Source organism: Bubalus bubalis, chromosome 7, assembly GCF_019923935.1.
Source record: "Bubalus bubalis isolate 160015118507 breed Murrah chromosome 7, NDDB_SH_1, whole genome shotgun sequence".
Lineage (NCBI taxonomy): Eukaryota > Metazoa > Chordata > Mammalia > Artiodactyla > Bovidae > Bubalus > Bubalus bubalis.
In genome coordinates, this window is record NC_059163.1 from 67,711,389 (window position 1) to 67,726,249 (window position 14,861).

General features: G+C 36.1%; 1 long non-coding RNA gene across 1 annotated transcript in view; it reads left to right on the top strand.

The window, feature by feature from the left end:
• The window catches only part of LOC123334445, a 111,503-nt gene that overhangs the window by 14,084 nt on the left and 82,558 nt on the right, over window positions 1-14,861 (top strand). The gene's annotated exons all lie outside the window — the stretch shown is intronic.

Genomic DNA, 14,861 nt, shown 5'->3' on the forward strand with positions numbered 1-14,861 from the left:
CCATACAAAAAACTTAACATTTCTTGCTGGTTTCTCTAACAGTCAGAATGCACTAAATATTATGAACAGAATGGGATTTAATCCAGAGAACTATTGGAAGAATAGGTTCTGAGAAATACCTTAGAACATTACATACTGAATTGATCAACAAAGGGCTGACCTCTGATACAGTCAGAAAAGTGGAAAATCAAAAGGCCACCACTACACCATGGAGTTTGACATACTGTCTGGATGAATCAGGAAGCTGCCCCCTCCAAACTATACTTAAACACCAGTGAAGCTGGAAACTGTATTCTGAACCAAAGCCAGAGAACAAAACTGCATCCTCACAGCTTGCTTACAATAACAACAAACCAAGAAAAATCAACAGAAAGATGGCTTCATTTCAATTTTTCCCTTCAAAAAACTTTTATAAATGCGTCTAACTGATAGAACCTAATTTGTATTCTTAATGAGTTGGAAATCTAGGGAACAAATATTTAGCTGTCTTCTTTTGCAGTACAGAAAAGCACCCTTCAAGGGTGCTGGATCCTGTTAACCAACCATATGCAGTATCCTTTTCGCAAAGTACTCCAGTGCTCCTATAGCCCTGAGGTCCATTTTTGGTCAGTTTGTCTAAATTACTGATATCCTGTTTAATTGTTTATATTTTCAAAGACCAGATCTATTCCTTATATTCAACCAGTCACTGTCCTAAAAGGAGTGGAAACATATCAGAACTACACATGAATTTGTGAATTTAGGTTTTTCTGAATTCTGCTTTCAAACCCTGACAATCCATTTGAACTTTATATATATATATATATATATATATATATATATTTTCCCATTATATCCCATATCTCATTTTGCTTCATTTTTGGACAATGAACTGAAACATCTGGCTTTCCCTTCTCAGCCATTTGTTTTGAATTAAAACTTAATACCTTTAAGATTTCAGGTAAAACCTTTGAATATTTAAGCAAAAGTACTAAATTATAGATTTCTGTATATAATATTTTCCTTGTCCCCAAACTTACTTACAGAAGTTAAACAACTTGGTCTTAAAACTTCATATTACTTTGCCAGAACTTAAATAACAGGCTGGGTGGAGTAAATGATTGAAATTTATTTTGTCACAGTTCTGGGGGCCAAAAGTCTAAGCAGAGTCACTTTCTCCTGAGGTCTCTCTCCATGACTTGCAGATGGCCACCTTCTCATTATGTCCTCACATGGTCTTCCCTTTGTCTCACACATTCCTGGTATCTCTTCCCCTTCTTAGAAGAATGCCATTTGTATTGGATTAGGGTTTCATTGGGCTTCCCTGGTGGCTCAGAGGGTAAAGTGTCTGCCTGCAGTGCGGGAGACCTGGGTTTGATCCCTGGGTCAGGAAGATCCCCTGGAGAAGGAAATGGCAACCCACTCCAGTATTCTTGCCTGGAGAATCCCATGGATGGAGGAACCTAGTACGGTATAGGCCATGGGGTTGCAGAGTCAGGCATGACTGAGCGAGTACATAGATAGGGTTTCACTCTTATGCCATCATTTAACCTTAATCGCTGTCTTATAGGCCTTATCTTCCAATGCAGTCACATTGAGGTTAGGGTTACAATATGTGAATCTGGGAGGTGCAGGCACAACACAGTTTATAAGAAATTTACATGGGATATTTGTGAGTAAAGTAAAAATATGAAGAATTATGGATATTGTATTTTAAGTTAAAAGACTTTAATTCTGAAATAAATTCTTTAAAAGCATAATTTATCATGATAAAAGATTGTATTGGATCAATGTTGCAGTGTAAACTGCAATTCTTTTTTTATTTTTTATTTTTTTAATTTTATTTTATTTTTAAACTTTACATAACTGTATTAGTTTTGCCAAATATCAAAATGAATGCACCACAGGTATACATGCAATTCTTATATTATTTAAGCTTACACAAAATTGACTGCTTTTACTATCATCATCTTTCAAATAAAATATTTACCCAATTGAAAAATTTTTATTTGAATTTAAGTAATAGAGCATTTTTAATGACTCAGATAAAAATAAGTGGATATTCCATATTTTCATCTTTATCATTACATCTTCTAGTATCATCACCACCTAACTGAAAATGATTACTAGTCTGTTTAGAAGAATCTCAGATGCACTCTACCTTTTGTAACTACTGACATAAATCAAACATTTCCTTTTGAATTACTGATGACATTCTGAATCAAATATTTGATAGGATTCATTTACCCACAGTAATTTTTTATTGCTTTCTTGAGATGCTATTTTTCCTGTTCATACACAAGCACACCCATACATACATATATATAAACCTTATCTTTTTGGAGCCAAGGATTAAGATTTAATTATGTCATAAATATGGATTTATTTGTCCAGATGGCCTTAAGTGAAAATTTGTTGTAGATATATCAGAAAAGGAGCAGATTTACAATGACTCTTTCCTCTGATATTGTAACTTCTTGCTGAGTCCTGATTACAAATTGTTCTGTTCGAAAGTAAGTTGCAATATCCTTGTTATTATCCCTGTTTAAGCATTGTGATTGAAAAAGAAACATATAGTGTGGTAATTTAGACTGGTAAATGGGATGTGAGAAAATATCCAGGTTGTCTCCTCTTGTTCATAGTAGAAAAAGACAAATTGTCATATGACAACCAAGGATTAATTACTTTATTCTTGTGACTGAATCCATCTGAGTTCTGACATTTTTTCTGTTTTCACTCCACTAGGCCCAAGACACATCCATTTATTTATAAATAAATATTCAGTTCAGTTCAGTAGGTCAGTCGTGTCCGACTCTTTGCGACCCCATGGACTGTAGCATGCCAGGCCTCCCTGTCCATCACCAACTCCTGGAGTCTACCTAAATTCATATCCATTGAGTCAGTCATGACATCCAACCATCTCATCCTCTGTCGTCCCCTTCTCCTCCTGTCCTCAGTCTTTCCCAGCATCAGGGTCTTTTCAGATGAGTCAGCTCTTTGAATCAGGTGCCCAAAGTATTGGAGTTTCAGCTTCAGCATCAGTCCTTCCAATGAACACCCAGGACTGATCTCCTTTAGGATGGACTGGTTGGATCTCCTTGCAGTTCAAGGGACTCTGAAGAGTCTTCTCCAACACCACAGCTCAAAAGCATCCATTCTTTGGCGCTCAGCTTTCTTTACAGTCCAACTCTCACATCCATACATGACTACTGGAAAAACCATAGTCTTGACTAGATGGCCCTTGGTTGGCAAAGTAATGTCTCTGCTTTTTAATATGCTGTCTATATAAAATAATATGCTGCCTATATAAGTAAAATAATATACTAGTAATTAATTTTAATAAAAATAAAATAAAAGCTTTGAGTATTATAAAATCATAAAAAGTACCCAGAATTTATAATTGTAAATATTTCATAAATTGATAAAATGAAGTTAGGGGTTTTTATCTTGAGTACCACTCCTCAAATACTCCCCTCAGTTTAACTGTCTGTTTATATAAGAATAAGAATGAATGATTCTTAATTATATAAAAAGAGAATCCAGACTTATAAATAATATTACATGGCATAGCATGCATTAACTTTCCAAAATATAAATAAGAGTTTTGAGATATGTCTTTGACTAAGTTGCAGTGTGCTTCAATATTTGTTTTATTAAATTTTAATTGCCCAGAAATGAGACTTGTGAGATTTAAATTTATGAAATACTTTATTTCCCTGTTAATAAATAAGATATATGATAGCTGGTAGGGAAAATAAATATTTAAGCTCATTTTAAAAGGCTAACCTTGCCCAAAAACAATGAATGCACAAACAAGGTCTAGAGAGAAAAGAGTAAATATGAAAAATAAACATCTAGAGAGAAAGTGTTATGTATAGAAAATAGACATAGTGAATATCAAGTACAAATATTTGTAATCCTCAGAGAAAGAAAAATAATGGAAGAGAAAGTATATTTAGTGATATAATTTAATACATTTTTAAAAGAAATATAAAGAGGCTTGAGCTTATCTTGGGAAAGACATCACAGTATGTCCATGAAAGTGTTCTTAAATGGTCAACAAACACATATCTAATCTAGAAAATGTTTTGAGATTATTGCTCATCCAATTTGTTATTAATCTTTCTCTTCCATATGAAAGCATGATCAGGGTGTGTCTGTTTACCTAAAGACTGCTTTGAAAGATTGACTGACAATTTATATCTATACGGTGTAGTAACTAAAGGGATTTAATTTAGAGCCAGATTGTTTTTGCTCAGTGGTTAAGTCATGTCCAACTCTTTGTGACCCCATGAACTGCAGCACAGCAGGCTTCCCTGACTTTTACCATCTCCTGGAGTTTGCTCAAACTCATGTCCCTACATTGGTGATGGCATTCAACCATCTCATCTCCCATTGCCCCTTTCTCCTGCCCTCTGTCTTTCCCAACATCAGGATCTTTTCCAGTGAGTCAGCTCTTCATATCAGGTAGCCAAAATATTGGAGCTTCAGCTTCAGTATCAGTCCTTCCAGTGAATATTCAGGGTTGTTCTCCTTTAGGTTGACTGGTTTGATCTCCTTGCTCTCCAAAGGACTATCAAGAGTCTTCTCTACACCACAATTCTAAAGCATCAATTATTCAGTGTTCAACCTTCTTTATGGTCCAACTCTCACATCCAAACATGATTACTAGAAAAACCATAGCTTTGACTATACAGACTTTTGTGAGCAAAGAGCCAGATAACCTGGATTCAAATGCTAACTTTACCAAATACTACCTGTGTGACCTTGGGCAAGCATATCGCCTTTCATGACTTAGTTTCCTCATCTTGAAATTATGGAAAATTATGTCTATATTATCAGTTGGCATATGTTGTATGTGTTGGTTAAATAAAAGAAAAAATACATGCAAGTGAATATGACTTTGTGAATATAAAAAATGAGGTAATATATCCAGGACAGCTTTGAAAAGTAAACTAGGCTAGGCAAAGTGAAATTCTCTTTCTATTAAGAATAATAAGTGAAATTATTTGGTATAAAAATGATTCCATCACTTTTGATTAAATGCTTTTATAGAAACAAATGGAAGAGAGAATACTAAGGTGGATTTAGAATGTCATATTTCTTCACATTGTGAACAGGACCTTAAGAAAAAAGCAGCTTGAATGTTATGAGTCTGTATTCATATGTGTAAAAAGTAAAAAATAAAATTGAATTGCAGCCTTCATTTAGCACATATTTTAGGAATGGGCAAATATATATAACCGAATTTTAGCAAGTTGTACAGAATTTTAAATACTCTTTTAATTTTGGATGTGTGTCCTCGAAGGTATTTTATTCACAATCTTAGCAGTCTTTCAAGGAAGCTAATCATCATTTTAAATGATATGATACAGGACTCCTAGAAGTAGAAGAGACAGAGAAAGTGGCAGAAATCTTACATGAAAAAATGACTGAAAAACTTTGCTAACTTGGGGAAGGAAACAAGCATCTAGACTGGAGAAGCCTAGAGAATTAAAATATATATATATATATGTGTGTGTGTGTGTGTGTGTGTGTGTGTGCTCAGTCACTCACCCATGTCCAAATCCTTCCAGCCCTGTGGACTGCATCCTGCCAGGCTCCTCTGTCCATGGGATATTCCAGGCAAGGATACTGGATTGGGTTGCCATTTCTTCCTCCAGGGAATGTTCCAGACCCAGAGGTTGAACCTGTGTCCCCTGCATAGGCAGATTAATTTTTTACCACTGAGCTACCTGGAAATCCCAAGGAGACCCACACCAAAACATATTATAATTAATATAACAAAAGTTAAAAACAAGCAGACAACATTAGAAGTAGAAAGACTAAAACAATGTGTTACATAGATGGCAGGACTATAAGACTCAGCAAATCATTCAGAACAAAATTTGTAGGCCAGAAGAGAATGACGTGATATGTTAAAAATGATGAAAAAGACACACAAAAAAATTCCAACAAGAATATTCTTCCAATAAAGTTATTCAGAATGTAAAGAAATTTTCCAGACAAGAAAAATTAAAAGAGTTCATCACCACTAAGCTTTTATTATAAGAAATGGTAAAGTTACTTATTTAACTTGAAAAGAAGGGGCACTGTTTTGTAACAAGAACACATCAGTCAGTTCAGTCTCTCAGTCGTGTCCAACGCTTTGCGACCCAATGAATCGCAGCACGCCAGGCCTCTCTGTCCATCACCAACTCCTGGAGTTCACAAAAACCCATGTCTATCGAGTCGGTGATGCCATCCAGCCATCTCATCCTCTGTCGTCCCCTTTTCCTCTTGCCCCCAATCCCTCCCAGCATCAGAGTCTTTTCCAATGAGTCAACTCTTTGCATAAGGTGGCCAAAGTACTGGAGTTTCAGCTTAGGCATCATTCCTTCCAAAGAACACCCAGGGCTGATCTCCTTCAGAATGGACTGGTTGGATCTCCTTGCAGTCCAAGGGACTCTCAAGAGTCTTCTCCAACACCACAGTTCAAAAGCATCAATTCTTTGGCCCTCAGCTTTCTTCATAGTCCAACTCTCACATCCATACATGACCACGGGAAAAACCAAGCTTTGACTAGATGGACCTTTGTTGGCAAAGTAATGTCTTTGCTTTTCATTATGCTATCTAGGTTACTCAAAACTTTTCTTCCAAGGAGTAAGCGTCTTTTAATTTCATGGCTGCAGTCACTATCTGCAGTGATTTTGGAGTCCCCCAAAATAAGTTTGACACTGTTTCTACTGTTTCCCTATCTATTTCCCATGAAGTGATGGGACCAGATGCCATGATCTTCGTTTTCTGAATGTTGAGCTTTAAGCCAACTTTTTCACTCTCCTCTTTCACTTTCATCAAGAGGCTCTTTAGTTCTCTTCACTTTCTGCCATAAGGGTGGTGTCATCTCCATATCTGAGGTTATTGATATTTCTCCCGGCAATCTTGATTCCAGCTTGTGCTTCTTCCAGTCCAGAGTTTCTCATGATGTACTATGCATATAAGTTAAATAAGCAGGGTGACAATATACAGCCTTGACGAAATCCTTTTCCTATTTGGAACCAGTCTGTTGTTCCATGTCCAGTTCTAACTGTTGCTTCCTGACCTGCATACAGGTTTCTCAAGAAGAAGGTCAGGTGGTCTGGTATTCCTATCCCTTTCAGAATTTTCAACAGTTTATTGTGATCCACACAGTCAAAGGCTTTGGCATAGTCAATAAAGCAGAAATACATGTTTTTTCTGGAACTCTCTTGCTTTTTCCATGATCCAGCGGATGTTGGCATTTTGATCTCTGGTTCCTCTGCCTTTTCTAAAACCAGCTTGAACATCAGGAAGTTCACGGTTCACGTATTGCTGAAGCCTGGCTTGGAGAATTTTGAGCATGGCTTTACTAGCGTGTGAGATGAGTGCAATTGTGTGGTAGTTAGAACATTCTTTGGCATTGCCTTTCTTTGGGATTGGAATGAAAACTGACCTTTTCCAGTCCTGTGGCCACTGCTGAGTTTTCCAAATTTGCTGGTATATTGAGTGCAGCACTTTCACAGCATCATCTTTCAGGATTTGAAATAGCTCAACTGGAATTCCATCACCTCCACTAGCTTTGTTCACAGTGATGCTTTCTAAGGCCCACTTGACTTCACATTCCAGGATGTCTGGCTCTAGGTGAGTGATCACACCTTCGTGATTATCTGGGTCATGAAGATCATTCTTGTACAGTTCTGCTGTGTATTCTTGCCACCTCTTCTTAATATCTTCTGTTTCTGTTAGGTCCATACCATTTCTGGCCTTTATCAAGCTCATCTTTGTATGAAATGTTCCCTTGGTATCTCTAACTTTCTTGAAGGGATTTCTAGTCTTTCCCATTCTGTTGTTTTCCTCTATTTCTTTGCATTGATCGTTGAGGAAGGCTTTCTTATCTCTTCTTGCTGTTCTTTGGAACTCTGAGTTCAGATGCTTATATCTTTCCTTTTCTCCTTTGCTTTTCACTTGTCTTCTTTTCACAGCTATTTGTAAGGCCTCCCCAGACAGCCGTTTTGCTTTTTTGCATTTCTTTTCCATAGGGATGGTCTTGATCCCTGTCTCCTGTGCAATGTCACGAACCTCCGTCCATAGTTCATCAGGCACTCTATCTATCAGATCTAGTCCCTTAAATCTATTTCTCACCTCACTGTATAATCATAAGGTATTTGATTTAAGTCATACCTGAATGGTCTAGTGGTTTTCCCTACTTTCTTCAATTTAAGTCTGACTTTGGCAATAAGGAGCTCATGATCTGAGCCACAGTCAGCTCCTGGTCTTTTTTTGCTGACTCTATAGATTTTCTCCATCTTTGGCTGCAAAGAATATAATCAATCTGATTTTGGTGTTGACCATCTGGTGATGTCCATGTGTAGAGTCTTCTCCTGTGTTGTTGGAAGAGGGTGTTTGCTATGACCCGTGTGTTTTCTTGGCAAAACTCTATTAGCCTTTGCCCTGTTTCATTCTGGATTCCAAGGCCAAATTTGCCTGTTACTCCAGGTGTTTCTTGACATCCTACTTTTACATTCCAGTCGCCTATAATGAAAAGGACAACTACACATATTAAAGAATAAATCTAACTGTAAAAGCAAATATATAGTAAAAGTACTGAATTTCACAACTCTAGTATGAAGGTTAAAAGATAAAAATTTATTCACACAAGGATACACAGAATTAAAAAAATATAGTATGTGACATCAAAAACATCAAACATGGGAGGAGATTGAAAATGTTGGCTTTAGAATAGAATCAAACTGAAGTTTGATTAAAAAAATAAGAAGGGGATCTTGCCCTTGTGGATATATGGGTAGACCTTGAGGGCATAAATCAGACATAGAAAGACCAATAACATATGATCTCACTTATATATGAAACCTGAAAACCAAACCAACCAACAAACAAAATTAGGACATAGATAAAGAAAATGATCAGTGATTGCCAGAGGTAGTGGTATACAGGTAGACAACAAGATGAAGTTGGTCAAAAGATAAAACCTTCAATTGTAAAATGAATATGTTATGAAGCTGTAACATACAACATGAAGACTATAGTTATGATACTATTGTATTGTTAAAGAGGGTAAACCTTGAAGCTTCTCATCACAAGAAAAAAATTGTAACTGTGTGGTGATGGATGTTGAGTAGACTTATTGTAATCATTTCACAATATTTACCCATACTGACTTGTTATATTGTATAGCTTAAACTAATATAATGTTATATGTCAATTATATCTCAATAAAAATAAGTCAAATAGGATTAAGCAATAGTTATGTGTCTTATTTTTGATTTGCTTTGTAATACACAAAAAGCAAAATAATAATGCTTCCACTTTTATTAAAGCAGCCTTGGTAGATCAAGTAAATCAAATGGTATTTAAATAGGAAAAGTATTTAGTTCAGAATTGCCTTAATTGGACATTTATATTGATCAAGTTGAATGTATAATGGTTTTATTTTATAGGTTGAGAAGACAAATTTAATGACTCAATCTCAAGGGAGGATTTTGTTTAATATAGTTAACAAGAAAAAGAACCATGTTCATTTTATTAGAAAGAGCTCTCATCATTCAATTTAATCTGCTTAATGATATCCAAACTTAGTTAGTGTGATATCTAATGTGTACTCACAACACAAAGGGGTATCAACATGGGTTTTTAAAAGCAAGGAAAAGAAAGCCTCCACCTAATTACTCAAGTATCTGTAGTAAATGAGAATGATTTGTATATTTATGTGATGAGTAGGAGTTTTTTCCCCTTCTTATAGTTAAATGTTCTAAGTAGTAATGATTTGTATATTTATGGGATGAGTAGGAGTTTTTTCCTCTTATAGTTAAATTTTCTTTTCTCTAACAAATTCAATTTCCTGTTTACATAACACATTTATGCTTTATAAAGTGCTTTGTATTGCTAGAAATATTTATTATATGCTTTACTTTTTGCATTTTTCTCTCCACGTGTATTTGCTGACAATCTTTTTTAAAAAAGCAAGACTTATGACACTGAAGCACACACATTTAAAAATAAAAAAATAAACAAATAGGACCTAATTAAACTTAAAAGTTTTTGCACAACAAAGGAAACTATAACCAAAGTGAAAAGACAACCCTCAGAATGGGAGAAAATAATAGCAAACAAAACAAACGACAGAGGATTAATCTCCAAAATAACAAGCTGCTCATACAACTCAATGCCAGAAAAACAGACAACCCAATCAAAAAGTGGGCAGAAGACCTAAACAGGCATCTCTCCAAAGAAGACATACAGATGGCTAACAAACACATGAAAAGATGCTCACCATTGCTCATTATTAGAGAAATGCAAATCAAAACTACAATGAGGTATCACCTCACACTGGTCAGAATGGCCACCATCAAAAACTCTACAAACAATAAATGCTGAAAAGAGTTTGGAGAAAAGCGAACTCTCTTGCCCTGTTGGTGGAAATGCAAATTAATACAGCTACTATGGAGAACAATATGGAGATTCTAAAAAAAAAAAAAAAAAAGGAATAAAACTACCATGTTGTTGCTGTTCAGCTGCCTGAGTTGTGTCTGACTCTCAGACCTCACAGACTGAGCACACCAGGCCTCCCTGTCCCTCACCATCTCCCAGAGTTTGCCCAAATTCATGTCTATTGCACCGATGATGCTATCCAGCCATCTCATCCTCTGACATTCTCTTCTTCTGCCCTCAATCTTTCCCAGCATCAGGGACTTTTCCAATGAGTCAGCTGTTCACATCAGATGACCAAAATGCTGGAATTGCAATGTCAGCATCAGTCCTTCCGATGAGTATTTAGGGTTGATTTCCCTAAAGATTGACTGGTTTGATCTTGCTGTCTGAAAGGCTCTCAAGAGTTTTCTACAGCACTATAGTTCAAAGGCATCAATTCTTCAGTGTTCCACCTTCTTTACTGTCCAGGTCTCACAACCATATGTGACCACTGGGAAGACGACAGCCTTGATGATACGGACATTTGCTGGCAGAGTAATGTCTCTGCTTTTCAGCACCCTGTCTAGGTTTGTCATAGCTTTCCTGCTAAGAAGCAAACGTCTTCTGATTTCATGGCTTCATTCACTGCAATGATTTTAGAGCCCAAGAAGAGGAAATCTGTCACTACTTCCACATATTCACCCTCTATTTGCCATAAATTAATGGAGCTGGATGCCATGATCTTAGTTTTTTCAATAGTTTTAAGCCAGCTCTTTCACTCTCCTCCTTTACCGTCATCAAGAGGCTCTTTAGTTCCTCTTCACTTTCTGACAGTAGAGTGGTATCATCCACATATCTGAAGTTGTTGATGTTTCTCCCACCTATCTTGATTCCAGCTTATAACTCATCCAGCCCAGCATTTCTCATGAAGTGTTCAGTGTATAGGTTAAACAAACAGGATGACAACAGATAGCCCTGTCATACTCCTTTCTCAGTATTGAACCAATCGATTTTTCCATACAGGGTTCTAACTGTTGCTTCTTGACCTGCATACAGGTTTCTCAGGAGACAGGTAAGATGGTCTGGTATTCCCATCTCTTTAAGAGCTTTCCAGTTTATTATGATCCACACAGTCAAAGGCTTTGACATAGTTGATGAAACAGAGGTAGATATATATATATATATATATATATATTTTTTTTTTTTTTAATTCTCTAGCTTTCTCTATGATCCGGTGAATGTTGGCAATTTGATCTCTGGTTCCTCTTCCTTTTCTAAATTCAGCTTGGACATTTGGAAGTTCTTGGTTCACATAACGCTGGAGCCTAGCATAAAAGATTCTAAACATTGACCTTACTAGCATGGGAGATGAATGGCATTGTCCAATGGTTACCACATACTTTAGTACTACCCTTCTTGGGAAGAATGACCCAACAATCCCACTACTTGGCATATACCCTGAGGAAACCATAATTGAAAAAAGATATGCACCCCAGAGTTCATCACAGCACTGTTTACAATAGCTAGGAAAGGAAGCAACCTAGATGACCACTGACAGATAAACTGATAAAGAAGTATGGTATGTATGCAAAATGGAATATTACTCAGTCATAAAAGGAACATATTTGATTCACTTCTAGTAAGGTGGATGAACTTAGAGCCTATTATATAGAATGAAGTAAGTCAGAAAGAGCAAGACAAATATTATATATTAGTGCGTATATTGAAAGCAAAGAAGAAGAGTGCAGCAGAGAATGAGATGGTTACATAGCATAACCAAAGTAATGGACATGAATATGAGCAAACTCCAGGAGGTAGTGAAGGACAGAGAAGCCTGGCCTGCTGCAGTCCATGGGGTTGTAGAGAGTCAGGTACAACTTAGCAACTGAACAACAATGGAATCTAGAAAGATGATACTAATGAACCTTTCTACAGGTCAGCAATAGAGATGCAGACTTAGAGAACAGATTTGTGGACACAGGTGGGAAAGGAGAGGGTGGGATGAATTGAGAGACCAGCATTGAAATATATACATTACCATATATATAATTAGATAGACAGTATAAATTAACTGTATAATGCAGGGAGCTCAAATCCTGTGCTCAGGGACAACCTGGAGGGGTGAGATGGGGTGGGAAGTGGGAGTAGGTTCAAGAGGGAGGGGGCATACGTATACTTATGACTGATTCATGTTGATATATGGCAGAAACAAACACGATATTGTAAACCAATTATCTGCCAATTAAAAATAATTAAATTAGAAAAAAGTGATATGATAAACAAAGCCTTTTGTATAAGCCATTTTGATCAAGTGTTAACTAATATCATGCTTGTGCTCAGTCCATAAGTCATGTCTGACTCTTTGTAGCCCTATGGACTGTAGCCCTCCAAGCGCCTATGTCCGTGGAATTTCCCAGGCAAGAATATTGGAGTGGGTTGCCATTTCCTCCTCCAATTAACTAATATATTCAGTTATTGATTCCATATTTACTGTGATTCACATCTTTAAATAGTGTATATATGCCTTATATGACTGACATTTGATCTTTCCATAGTCATATCTGCCTGTGAAACCTTCTTATAACAGTATTTTCATAGTAACTTAGTAACTTTTCTGATATTTATTATATAACTTATCATATTACATTATAATTAATAGTTTAAATGTATAGTCATTCTTAATGATCACTTTTATTTATTCTTCCACTCGATAAACATTTATTGTATGAGCTACATGTTAAGTAGTCTTCTGGAAAGTTATTGAATAAAGAAAAAAACATATTTGCCTCTTTAGTACTTATAATAATATTTTTGAAAAAGTGACTGGAGACATAGATAAATTTACAAATTCGCATTATGTGTTATCTTTCTGCATGGATATGAAGTTCTTTTTTTTAAAATAATCATTAACAAGAAGAAAAAATGTTTGTTGTTGTTGTTAAACAAAATATTGTATGCCCAATAATGAAATGGTAATGACAGGAAAGATCAAATTTATAAGATGAAATCCTTAACCCATAGCTAATTCTTTATTTCCCAGAAAATAGTGGTAGACTATTTTGGAATTTTCTATTTGGAATTTGATTTTTAACAGTCACTAAAAGCAGTTGGCTTATCTATATCTTAATTTCCCCTTAATTCTACACACTTTATCAGCAACTTATTTCAGTGAAAAAAATTATCTGATTGCACAGTGTCTTTATTACATTTTGCAACTTAGATGTCAAACAAAGAATTCGTGGATCAGAAACCAAAAGCAAGCAAAATGTGAGGCACAATGAAAAGATCATTTATATTGAGAAATGTAATTGACAAAACTATTTACATGTAAATATTTTTTTTCAAATATATTTCTGACATTCATTAAAAATAAGACATTTCTCAAAATACTGGTTGTGTACAACTGCCAAGGTTAAACACAGTTAAAAATACCAAAACAGTTACTGAAATATTACTTTTGAATTAAAGAAAATATATATACACACACGTATAGTCACAGGCAATGGCACCCCACTCTAGTACTCTTGCCAGGAAAATCCCATGGATGGAGGAGCCTGGTAGGCTGCAGTCCATGGGGTTGCTAAGAGTCGGACACGACTGAGCGACTTCCCTTTCACTTTTCACTTTCATGCTTTTGAGAAGGAAATGGCAACCCACTCCAGTGTTCTTGCCTAGAGAATCCCAGGGATGGGGGAGCCTGGTGGGCTGCCGTCTATGGGGTCACACAGAGTCAGACACGACTGAAGCGACTTAGCAGCATATAGTCATCAGATAAAGCCTGTAGTCTTCATTAATTATACCCATAACTGTATGTTGGTGTTAGTTAGACCTCTGTATTTAATCTCTTTAGAATAATACTTCATCTGTGCCCGGTAGCTTCAAATATTATATATTTTTATAAATGACAAATATTTTCTAATATATCTGTGCTGGGCAATCTTGGCATCAGCAGTCAATTTTCTACTGAATCTCTCACTTGTGCAGGTTTTTCACATCCATTAGTTCTTCCCATATTCATCTCCTAAAATTTACCCTTCCATGCCATTTTCTATTTTACTAAATAGTTTCACTTTTCATATGAATACTCAAATCAGAAACCTGTGATTCACTAAATTCCCTTCCCTGAAGACCTTCACTAACACGAGGAAACTGGCCAAATAGCATTACACCAAAAGAGGTGCAACAGTACGGCAACAGGCATTAGATATAGAGCCAGAAACAAAATCCATTACTTTTATATGTAGCTCTAATCTTCCAATAAGCAACTGTGCAGATATAAATTCTGTTTCTCCTCTTCTAGCTCTTAAAATTTTGATAAAGTATTTGGGAACTTGCTAATGGCACATAGCATGTGGTGTCTATAAACAATGTATTACATCAGTTCTAAATCCCCTCACCATCTTCCTTGGTAGGGCACCATGCTTGCTGTTGGGACCTAGGCAGTCTTGTGCTTCATG